Consider the following 12715-nt stretch of genomic DNA (forward strand, 5'->3'; position numbering starts at 1 on the left):
CTCTCTCAATACATAATCTCTCTGTGTCTCTGTCATCATCTGTGTTCCATCTCATACCACTGCAGTATTGTCATGACACCCCAAAACCCTGCCTCACACACTACCACACACCTCCTCTCTCACTACCCACCAACAGCTACACACAATCCCACATACAGCGACACACAGTCCCACACAATTACACACACTTACCCACACACACACACACTCACCCACACACACGACTGATACGCTACTCTTTCTCCCTGACAATCCAGCAAATGTGTGTGTGTGCGAGAGAGAGTGAATGTATTTGCTTTTATAATGTGTGTGTGACACTGTGTGTGTGTGTGTGTGTGTGTGTGTGTGTGTGTGTGTGTGTGTGTGTGTGTGCGCTAGGGGAGTAAGACATTAAGACAGCTCTGCATGTAGCACTACAGGTTCATCAATGTGGGTCAGGAAAGACGGAGACTGAGATGTCTCTGCTACTGCACTCATCATCCTATCTATGGCTTTCTCTCTCTCTCTCTCACACACAAAACACACACACACACACACACACACACACACACACACACACACACACACACACACACACACACACACATTATAACAGCGTCTACAGTATAATGTGTGTGGCAAAAACACACTCCTAATACTGTCTTTTATCAAAGAAAAAGAATGCCATGAATAAAATCTGGTCTTACCAGAGAAGTAGTGGTGATGAAGTGTTGCTAGACAGTAGCCACAGCCTCTGCCTTTGACAGAGAAGAACTGGAGTATTTTACAACTCGCTGAAGGCTCCCATCCTGCTGTCTTCTGTCTGTGTTTGTTTTATCTGCTCCGAGTCTTCAGTCAAAGTAGACCGCCTGCACTTTCACTGCTGCTTTCTCTAGTAAGCCAACGCTACAGAGAGAGAGAGAGAGAGAGAGAGAGAGAGAGTGTTTGTCTGCTAGAGTGTGTGTTAATGTGTGTGTGTGTATAGATTCACAGTAAAGCACAAGCAACACAGTCTATCTATATGCACTGGGCAACATGCAGTCGCTACGCTACTTTGCTAATCTTCCGTGGACGGACGAAGCTAATTAATGAATCGGTACGGCTTGAGGGCTTCAATAGAGAGAGAAAGAACTAGAGAGGCTGGGAGAGAGAGGGAGTGGAGGATGCGAGGGGTGAGAGAGATAATTAGAGTGAACGAAGGCAAGAGAGCGGAGAAGAGAGAGGAGATGAGAGAGAGAGTGAAGGAGAGTGAGAGTGAAAGAGTCGGAAGACGAAGGAATGAGAGCATGAGACCGCGGGAGAAGAGAGAACGCAGGCAGCGGAGTAGAGAGGGAGAGAACGAGTGTGTGAGAGAGAGAGAGAGAGAGAGAGAGAGAGAGGGGGAGAGGGAGAGAATGAGTGAGAGAGAGAGAGAGAGAGAGAGGGAGAGAGAGAGAGGGAGAGAGAGAGAGAGAGAGAGGGAGAGGGAGAGAATGAGTGTGAGAGAGAGAGAGAGGGAGAGGGAGAGAATGAGTGTGTGAGAGAGAGAGAGAGAGAGAGAGAGAGAGAGAAATGAGTGTGAGAGAGAGAGAGAGAGAGAGAGAGAGAGAGAGAGAGAATGAGTGTGTGAGAGAGAGAGAGAGAGAGATAGTGTGTGTGTGTGTATGTGTGTCAGCGGTATAGGAATAACGGCTGAATGATAGGCTAGTCTACACTCTTAGAGAAAAGGGTTCTTCAGCTGTCCACATAGGAGAACCCTTTTTGGTTCTAGGTACAACCCTTTTGGGTTCCATGTAGAGCCCAACGTGGAAAGGGTTCTACATAGAACCCAAAAGGGTTCTTCTTGGAACCAAAAGTGTTTTTACCAGGAACCAAAAGGGTTTTTACAAAGGGTTCACCAACGAGGACAGCCGAAGAACCCTTTTAGGTTGTAGATGGTTTGTAGTTGTTTTCTATGATTGTAGGGGCAGGCAGCATACCTTTAGAAAGCTAAGCCCATGGCTGCGTGTGTGTATGTGTATGTGTATGTGTATGTGTGTGTGTGTGTGTGTGTGTGTGTGTGTGTGTGTGTGTGTGTGTGTGTGTGTGTGTGTGTGTATAAACGCGTGGGCTCAGGTGAGTGCCTCAGAATGACGGGATTAATGATGCGTCACCAAGTGGAAAAGTGGGGCGTTTCAGACACACACACACCCACACACGCACACACACACCTGTGCACCAGGCCCTATATGGGTCATGGGCCTTCAAGTGCCAGGCACCAGCAGCCTCAGGCGGTGTGTGTGTGCGTGTGTGTGTGTGTCTGTGTGTTTCCCCACAAGAATAGTAAACTAACAAAAATTTGACCAACTGGGGATATTTTGTTGTTCCCCACGAGGTCAAATGCTGTTTCTATGTGGTTTAGGGTTAAGGTTAGAATTAGTGTTAGAACTAGGTTAGGGTTAGGAGCTAGGGTTAGGTTTAGGGTTAAGTTTATTTTGTTAAGGTTAGGGTGAGAACATGGGTTATTGTGAATAGGATTTTGAACAGGACTGAATTGTGTGTCCCCACAAGGTTACCTGTACAAGACTGTGTGTGTGTGTGTGTGTGTGTGTGTGTGTGTGTGTGTGTGTGTGTGTGTGTGTGTGACTCCCCAAGGCAGTATGTACTGTACGTGGAATGTGTATTCATGCATGTTCATTATCACCAGTGTGAGGACCTATAAAGCATTGTCCTGGGAGCTGCTGCTCCAGCCTGGATGTGGTATGACTTGCATCATGCTGCTGGATGTGCCTGTTACTCTACGAAGAGTTCTGTACATACTGTACTAGTTTACCATAATGAACAACTATTGAATATTCCACATAGCTACAGACCAGGGGTATGAAAAGCAAGGCCTTCAGGTCTGTGGTGGGGCTGGTTATCATTTCTCCCTGGTAGTTAATTGATTGGTAATGTCACTGATTGGTCCATAGAGTCACTCACCCGGTGTCGCCCGGGTCTGAATCAGTCCCTGATTGGAGGGGAAGGATGACAACTTGAGGCCTGCATTTCAATAAGCCTGTTGGAGAGGGTGGATAGGATACATGATGTAAACACGCCTTCAATACAATATGTCCAGTGCATAGACCTGGCAAAGGGAGAGAGTTAGTTTCCTTGTGACTGACTGTTAAAAGCATCAAGATTTTTTTTGTGTGTGTTGTTCCCATGGAAACACAGCATCCCATTCCCATGACAAGGAGTGACATTCATTGAGGCACGCACACATGTACACACGTACACCCACACGCAGTATGGGGGAGAGGGACATTGGCTGGGACTGTACTGCATCAACCCCAGGCGATTTTAATGAGGTCTAAAGGAAGAGGTTTCAACAATACACCACCTGGCAAAGAGAGTAACAGTAGTTATTCATATCTTTACTGCAGTCTCTCAAAGGACAAATCACATTCAATACTTTCCCACTACTTTGCAGATATGCGTTTTTCAATCATGTGATGTAAGATATTGTGATGCATCATTTTTTTTACCTCTCTGAGAGCCATTATGATAATGTGTGAGCTCAAGCACAGATGCCAAGTCATGCATATTAACATAGTTTTAACAAGAGTCAAAGTCATGCATATGAACGTAGTTTTAATAAGAGTCAAAGTCAAAGGAGTAAAAGTGGAATACAAGGGCAAGTCAGGGACAGTAGCAACCTCAATAGACAGGTCCACTGTGGAGACGAAAGTAGAGCATGAGACAACGACTAACATACACTCTCTTGCCTTGTGCACGCACACGTGGGGGCATGTATGCAGGCACAGGCACACACATGCAAGGCGCGTACGTGCGCATGAACGCGCGCACACACACACACATTGTTGGAAGGGACATGACTAATACAGTGTTTGGCTCTCAATGTGAAGAACTCCTACGGTTTCCTTTTTTATTCAAGAATCAAAACTAGGGCGATTCAGGGTACGTGTTATTGTGCCCATGTGTGTGTTTGTGAGTCCATTTGATGGATTACAGTCAAGGATATTATGTTTAAATAGTTTGGACATAATTATTCAGATCGGAAATATGGAGCAATGAAATATATATATGTAATCTGTAATTTACGGGGACGAGAATATTGCCCACATCTCCAGACGTTAAAATAGTAATGCCACTGTTGCTCTGGGTGCATTTAGCCTATATTCCAATATCACGCTTGTATAATGAGAACATAGGAGGATACTGGCTACTACTGCTCCCTTCTAGATGCGCTACTATTCAACTATTTACTCTTTGTTTGTCGATAACTTTTGTGATGTTCACATTGCCCATTCTCCATTTCACGTCACACAATAAAATATTGTCAGTTGTGTTACCTGTTGCGCCCTGGTTTCAATGTCTATGGTTGCTCCTGTGGAATGGAAAGTTCACTTCTCACTACCTACAGTTGGTACATAACGAACAACACGCAACTATCCCTGTGCTGTTCTCTGAAAAGAGGGTTGGCCACCCAGCACAGCACAACACGGAACATGAGTCAGGTAACTGTAACAGAACGTTGCTTCTGAGCTCCCGTGCATTTTGGACACGCACCGACTCGGTTTGGGAGGCAGGGAGTGACAAACATATTTCTCTGAAAGGGATTTTGCTGTACTCTCATGTCTATTTTAAAAACCTTAGAGACGTTTTAAGTTGCACGTTTTCGTGTGTCTGCTGCACTGATGTGACGAGTTTGGCGTTTCACAAGCGGATAAAACGCTCAGGTGTTTGTTTTTCATAGGTGGATTTTCTGCCTTTTTTAAAAACCATTCCTAAGTAGAGCAACGACAGGAGGTTTTCCCCTGCGGTGTATTTCTTTATTGCAAAACTCTCGTTAAACCACGTCAGTGTTTTTCTTGCTTTCGTTTTTAATTATTTAATTTCTAACCACCGACAACGCCGAGTGGCCACGTTGGAACAAACAGGTAAGTGTCTGCAATAATATTATTAGCCAACACCTTTCGATTTCAAAGTTACTTTGCTTTTGTTTTCTATTGAATTTGACATTTTTCCCGACTGCAGAAAGTTAGTAAACGTCCTTGGGTTGACACCTTTTGAACTCGTGCCAACTCGTGCTACAAATGTGATCCGTGTGCGCGCGCAACGACAGGCCTGGCTGCAAGCTGATGATTTGCAACGTGCATGACCTCTGTAAACCATTAAACCACAGATTCACCAAATAATTATAGAATCACAGTTACATTTGGTCCCATCTTATTTGTTGATATATTCATTCATCAGCTTAGAAATGAACTTGCCAGTGAGTGTGGATAGTCACAAAGAGGCCTCATAGGGAAGAAAAAAAACATTTGGAAGGAAAGGTTATATAATGTTGCCAAAACGATGTTGAGCTTTTCCATATCAATTGGAGTTATTTCACAGATCTCCCACATTTCTAGAGGGTACATTCAGAAATGATGATACACTTGAATGGAGTATTTAAATACAGAGAATATAATCTACCTCAAAGGGAGGGTAAATGTAGCTCATTATAACCTAGTTAATGAATGCGTTCTGGGATGACAGAACAAATTGGGCCAGCTTTCTATCTCGGAGACTAATAGAGCTTGGTGATAGTGTCTAGCTGCTGTTGCACCACTTACACACACCACCAATATTGTACACACAACAACATAGCCCGACACGCTAAACTATTACCCATCTAACAGAATCCCTTGGCTCACACTGATTATGTGTCCTGAGTAAATGCAAGGGACTGTTAGATGTAGGAACTGACTTGTGAACACATACGGTATGTTCCTACTAATGTGCTGAGACACATGGACTGTGTGTAATGTCCATATCTTCTTGCCTATGTGATGTTCAATGCACAGAGTTGCTCATTCACTCTGCTGCATTGTAAACTGCTGAGGTGACGTCATTATGTAGACCAAGCCTGGTCTCATTCTGAGAGAAGAAGCCAGGGGCTTTAACCTGAGTCATCTAAAACCAACAGCACATAGATCTGCTTAGCTAGCAAACGGAGACATATGCATGTGGGGGGAGGGACCCCAGGTTACAGGGGAGACTCCCAACAGGTCCCGAGGGACGTACTCTTTAAAGTCTTCCTTCGCTGAACCCCCTAGGCCCTAACTGTGTGTGTGCTAGCCCGAGGGTGTCGTGAACATAATTGAACCCCTGACTCATTTTGTTTCTAGGAAGTAGTATGGTGTTCAGTTCACTCTTTAAGTCCCTATAACCAGGGGCATATTACTGCACATTGTAGCTTTCTGTTTTGCAACAGAAAATGGAAAAACAAATGTTTCTTAATGGACAATTTCAGGTAGTTACTCCGTTTCATCCGTTTTTCTTCCGTTTGGTATCTAGTGAACCTGCCTGGTCTCAGATCATGTTGTATTATTTTGGATGTAAATTTGAAATACTTCACTTATTCAGATGTTTCGTATGGTGTATATGTTTGTGAATGTCATCATCCATATCGTATGGCTCCAGATCATCTATAAGTCTTTGCTAGGTAAAGCCCCGCCTTTTCTCAGTTCACTGGTCACCATAGCAACAGTAGCATGAGCTCCAGCAGGTATATTTCACTGGTCATCCCCAAAGCCAACACTTACTTTGGCCGCCTTTCTTTCCAGTTTTCTGCTTCCAATGACTCACTGAAGCTGGAGTCTTATATCTCCCTCTCCAACTTTAAGCATCAGCTGTCAGAGCAGCTTACCGATCACTGTACCTGTACATAGCCAATCTGTAAATAACACACCCAACTACCTCATCCCCATATTGTTACTTATCCTCTTGCTCTTTTGCACCCCAGTATCTCTACTTGCACATCATCATCTGCACATCTATCACTCCAGTGTTAATGCTAAATTGTAATTATTTCACCTCCATGGCCTATTTATTGCCTTACCTCCCTACTCTTCTACATTTGCACACACTGTACATTGATTTTTCTATTGTGTTATTGATTGTACGTTTGTTGATGTGTAACTCTGTGTTGTTTTTGTCGCACTGCTTTGCTTTATCTTGGCCAGGTTGCAGTTGTAAATTAACTTGTTCTCAACTGGCGTACCTGGTTAAATAAAGGTGAAATTAAATAAAAATAAATAAAATATGTTACGAATTTGCTACACATATATGTTAATAATTCCAATTTGTTGTGGCTAATGTTAGCTACCTGACTAACGTTAGATAGGCTAGGGTTTAAGGCTAAACAGTAGTAAGTAGGTAAACAGTTTCTAAAATGCTAAAGTTGTCCGTGATGAGATTCAAACACTCACACTTTGGGTTGCTAGACGTTCACGTTATAGACCTTCTTTTCATTTTTACCTTGAGTAACCATCTGTCTTATTTAACCATACTAAACTTAACATATTATACTAATTTGAGGTGTCTCAGATTTACATTTACTATGTTGCGTCTAGTCTATGAGACCAGGCTGAGTGAACGTGAACCAGACAGGGTTCAGAGACATCGAACTGGTCGTTCTGCTTTAAACCATCTGTGTTCGCCTTTGACTGAAGTCTTTCTCTCTGATGCCTGTGTGTGTGGTTGGTTTGTGTAAAATGTAACGCAGTGCACTATTAGATTAAGTAAGTTATTTACATATTTGTTTGATATATTATTAGGCACACCACCACGTTCATGAAATTGGTTCGCTCCTACAACTACTGAGCCATGTGGCAATGGCTCGCTATATAAGCAGGCAGACAGGCATCGAGGCATTCAGTTACTTTCCGAATTGAACGTTGAAATGGGCAAAACAAGTCACTTAAGCGACTGAGTGTGGTGTGATTGCTGGTGCCAGTGCGCCAGTTCCAGCCTCCTGGGATTGTCACACATAGCTGTGTCTAGGGTTTACAGAGAATGGTGTGAAAAAACATTCAGTCAACGGCAGTCCTGTGGGCGAAAACAGGTCCTTGATGAGAGGTCGAATGAGAATGGCAAGAATCGCGTAAGCTAACTGACGGGCCACAAACGGGCAAATAACGGAGCAGAACGGCATCTCGGAACTCGTCAGTGCTTGTCACGGATTTGACTATTGCAGCAGATGACCCACACCGGGTTCCACTCCTATTAGCTAAAAACAAGACAAAGTGGCTCCAGTGGGCACACGATCATCAACAATGGACAATTGAGTTGAAAAACAATTCCTGAATTGACGAATCCTGGTTTCTGATGCGTCATGCTGATGGCAGTCAGGATTTGGCATAAGCAGCATGAGTCCATGGCCCCACCCTGACTGGTGTCAGAGGTACAGGCGTTAGTGTAATGGTGTGGGGAAGGTGTTCCTGGCACACGTTAGGTCCTTTGATACCAATTGAGTAACATTTCCATGCCTCGAAGAATAGTCTGTTCTGGAGTGGGTCTGACATGGTACTAGATGGGTGTACCTAATAAACTGGCCACTGAGTGTGTGTGTGGGTGTGCAAATTCAACATGTAAAGTGTTGGTCCCATGTTTCATAATCTGAAATAAGTTTCCAGAAATGTTCCATACGCACAAAAATATTATTTCTCTCACATTTTGTGCATTTTTTTTCTCCATCCCTGTTAATGAGCATTTCTCCTTTGCCAAGATAATCCATCCACCTGACAGGTGTGGCATATGAAGAAGCTGATTAAATGGCATGATCATTACACAGGTGCACCTTGTGCTGGGGACAATAAAAGGCCACTAAATTGTGCAGTTGTCACACAACACAATGCCACAGATGTCCCAAGTTTTGAGGAAGTGTACAATTGTCATGCTGACTGCAGGAATGTCCCCCAGAGCTGTTGTCAGATAATTTTCTGTTCATTTCTCTACCATAAACTGCCTCCAATGTTGTTTTTAGAGAATTTGGCAGTACGTCCAACCAGCCTCACAACCGCAGACCACGTGTATGGCGTCGTGCAACTTGTGCTGGGGTGCACCTGTGCCCACACAACGTCATACACGTGGTCTGGTGTTCTGAGGCTGGTTGGACGTACTGCCAAATTCTCTAAAACAACGGAGGCAGTTTATGGTAGATCATTTTCTGTTAATTTATCTGACAACAGCTCTGGGGGACTTTCGTGCAGTCAGCATGACAATTGTACACTTCCTCAAAACTTGGGACATCTGTGGCATTGTCTGGGAGGAGATCCCTCAGGAGACCATCCGCCACCTCATCAGGAGCATGCCCAGGCGTTGTAGGGAGGTCATACAGGCACGTGGAGGCCACACGCACTACTGAGCCTCATTTTGACTTGTTTTAAGGACATTACGTCAAAGTTGGATCAGCCTGTAGTGTGGTTTTCCACTTTAATTTTGAGTGTGACTCCAAATCCAGACCTCCATGGGTTGATGAATTTGATTTCCATTGATAATTTTTGTGTGATTTTGTTGTCAGCACATTCAACTATGTAAAGGAAAAAGTATTTAATAAGAATATTTAATTCATTCAGATCTAGGATGTGTTATTTTAGTGTTCCCTTTATTTTTTTGAGCAGTGTAGATACAGTATATATACATACAGTATACATACAGTATGTGTGAAATATATTGGTGTATGTGTGTGTGAGATTGTTGGGGGAGAGAGGAGGGGTGCAAAAGAAAGATGAAACTGTGAATTAAGCGTAACCACATCAGTTGGATTTTTATCTCTGCTATCCTGCTGAGGAGAGCGAGTGTCACACTGACAAGACCGAGGGAGATAAAAACAGAGAGATAAATCATGGTGAAGGGAGAGATGGAGTGATGAGATCTCTCTCTCCCCTGGGTGATGGATGACGAGTCTGCTGGAGGGAAATTCCTCAATGCCTCACACACTGCCCTGCAGTGACTACGCTACCCCTCTTTCTCTCTGTTTCTCTCTCTAATACAATGTTCCCCTCTATTTAAATGTCTTTCTCTCTTTCTGTTTCTATATATGCCTCTTTTTCTCTACCTCTTTGTTTCTATTTTACTGTCTCTCTCTCTTTCAATTCCTCTATCGTTGTCTGTTTCTTCCAATTCCTCTATCGTTGTCTATTTCTCTCTTTCATTCCTTCTCGCCGGTTCAGTTCTGCTCACTTGCACAACATAACAGTTCCTGTACATGACACTGACTAATTATTACCATTAGAAGTACTGTAGCAGAGATCTCATGCCCTCTACACTATAGTACACAACTCCAGTGATCTGTCTCATCTGTGATGTCAGTCTTTCGTACCTGATCTTAGAGGCTCCCAAGGTGTTTGTGGTATGTGTAAGTGGGAATCTTTTTGTTTGTCAGTGTCTTGACTGTGTCCGGGAAGGTAGTGTGACCTGGAGAAGGTACAGTTTACATTTTATGTGTCTCCACGGTCTAGAATCATCCGACAGTGACCCGACAAAAAAAAAAAAAAGTCTCTTTTTGAAAAGTTCTCTTTCTCTTATCCCCACAGTACAAACCCCTCCTCCACGCCTGCTGACATGGCATCACTACAGACCACATACAACACCAAGACAATTATGTGACACTTTAAATCATGTATTATTGATGTCGAGGTAATGGTCTGGGGGTGATAGTATAAACAAGGAAATAGGGCCTATTCTGACATGATAAAGTCAGCTGTTTAGCTCTTAGTAATTACCTAGCCCTTCATCATAGCGAGCAACCCATGAAACTGGTGTGTGTGGAAGTGGTAGGGCAAGTCCAAGATACCCGAATTACGCTGACTCAGGTTTTTCACTTTAAAATGTATGCCAAACAAAAACCAATGATTGCAAAGTTAGAGAAATCATATAGCATATCTATGCACAATGACTACTTTGAACAATTTCCACAGAAATAAATACAAAAACACATTCTCTTGAATAGTGCCGAATCAAATTTTGGTAACAGAAGTACGGTTTGTGTGGTACAAACTGTAATTCTGTTACCAAACTTTGCACATTTTATCGTGGTAGTAGTAGTAGATTTACCTGAGACCCTAGTTAAGGAAGCTATGCCAGGCACCTAATTTATGACAGGGACGAGAGGCTAATTTAAAGTTGTCACAATGTTTATCTAACCTTAACTGTCTTTGCTATCTAACAATGATAGTAGCTGTTGAGACTGCTTTTTACTGCAGTGTGTGTGTGTGAGAGAGAAAGCAGTGTGCTTACTCAGTCTAAGGTAGAGGAGCCTGGTTTGTGAATGAGGTTTTTGATCAATGGGCATTTCAGCTGCCCGCAGGTTGTCATGACGCCAAGAGGTTGCCATGGTGTGAAAGGGCTGACTTGTCCTATGGGTGTGGACTAACCTAAGCCTCCTTTTTGGCTTTGAGTCAGTTTCGTTGGTATGGTCTCATGTCTACAATAGAATCATTCACTACATTGTACAACATTAGCTGATAGTTTGCTCATCGTGATAAGGACTCTTATTTTGGAGTCTCCTTTGAATACTATTTGCATGATCACCTACTGTTTGTTAGATATGTGCTCCCGTGGCCGGGCACACTTAATCTGTGCAAGCAGTGTGAAATACCAATGCAACTGCCATGTTTGGATGTCTGGGGGTGCAACCTGACGTCATTGGTCTAATATATGGTATCTGTTTGCTTCCGGTTGCTTAGGCCACACCCACCACCCCCGGGATGTTTGCTTAGGCCACGCCCACCACCCTGAGGAGTTTGCTTAGGTCAGTTGGGTAGCCTACTTGACAGTTAATAACATGGTAACTCAGATTTAAACGGTTCCACTCAGACCAGATCAGGTGGGTGATTTGACATAAACTGAGGTCAAAGGTCACTCTTAGTTCCTCAGCACTGTGAGCTGGGTCACCAGTACACCAGGGTCAGGAGGTGACAGTGTGGGATACCATGGTATGTCTGCATACCAGAGACATCGCTTAGGCAACGTGTACTCCCCTTAGATTCCCAAGGCTTTGTCAACATGGCTAGACTCATAAAGACATGCTAGTGAATCACAACCTGCTGGTGAATCACAGCCCCAGATGGCAAGCATACGTTGGCCGAGAGTCAAAACCCGACGTTGGCCTTTGAAGGGATACCGTGCTCTAAATCCCACTGTTTGTTTGATATCCTTATATTGATCCAATCACCCATATTTTCTGATTAACAATCCCACAGAAGATGGGTGATGTAGTGTCTCTAATTTCCTCCTCCAGTGGGTTGGAATGGGACTATGTTAGTCTGGTTGGAATGGGACTATGTTAGTCTGGTTGGAATGGGACTATGTTAGTCTGGTTGGAATGGGACTATGTTTGTCCGGTTGGAATGGGACAGTGTTTGTCCGGTTGGAATGGGACAGTGTTTGTCCGGTTGGAATGGGACAGTGTTTGTCCGGTTGGAATGGGACAGTGTTTGTCCGGTTGGAATGGGACAGTGTTTGTCCGGTTGGAATGGGACTGTGTTTGTCCGGTTGGAATGGGACTGTGTTTGTCCGGTTGGAATGGGACTGTGTTTGTCCGGTTGGAATGGGACTGTGTTTGTCCGGTTGGAATGGGACTGTGTTTGTCCGGTTGGAATGGGACTGTGTTTGTCCGGTTGGAATGGGACAGTGTTTGTCCGTTTTGTCCGGTTGGAATGGGACTGTGTTTGTCAAATGGGACTGTCCCATTCTAACCGGAAAACACAGTCCCATTCCAACCGGACAAACACAGTCCCATTCCAACCGGACAAACACTGTCCCATTCCAACCGACAAACACTGTCCCATTCCAACCGGACAAACACTGTCCCATTCCAACCGGACAAACACTGTCCCATTCCAACCGGACAAACACTGTCCCATTCCAACCGGACAAACACTGTCCCATTCCAACCGGACAAACACTGTCCCATTCCAACCGGACAAACACTGTCCCATTCCAA

General features: G+C 44.0%; 2 protein-coding genes across 4 annotated transcripts in view; one reads left to right on the plus strand and one right to left on the minus strand.

The window, feature by feature from the left end:
• Positions 1–4379, minus strand: part of LOC115121920 (phospholipid phosphatase-related protein type 2-like) — a 61491-nt gene extending 57112 nt beyond the window's left edge. For both annotated transcript variants that reach the window (XM_065001401.1, XM_065001402.1), the window contains exons 1-3: positions 4293–4379; positions 2920–2995; positions 687–885 (exon numbers count right to left, since the gene is read on the minus strand). The gene's annotated coding sequence lies outside the window, so the exon portion shown is untranslated. The remainder of the gene's footprint in view (positions 1–686; positions 886–2919; positions 2996–4292) is intronic.
• The window catches only part of palm3 (paralemmin 3), a 37255-nt gene continuing 28909 nt past the window's right edge, over positions 4370–12715 (plus strand). The window contains exon 1 of one of the 2 annotated variants that reach the window (XM_065001400.1): positions 4370–4457. The gene's annotated coding sequence lies outside the window, so the exon portion shown is untranslated. Of the gene's footprint in view, positions 4458–4500; positions 4881–12715 lie in introns of those variants that run through there. The other variant, XM_065001399.1, reaches the window with a different exon arrangement.

Source organism: Oncorhynchus nerka, linkage group LG15, assembly GCF_034236695.1.
Source record: "Oncorhynchus nerka isolate Pitt River linkage group LG15, Oner_Uvic_2.0, whole genome shotgun sequence".
NCBI classification, from domain to species: domain Eukaryota; kingdom Metazoa; phylum Chordata; class Actinopteri; order Salmoniformes; family Salmonidae; genus Oncorhynchus; species Oncorhynchus nerka.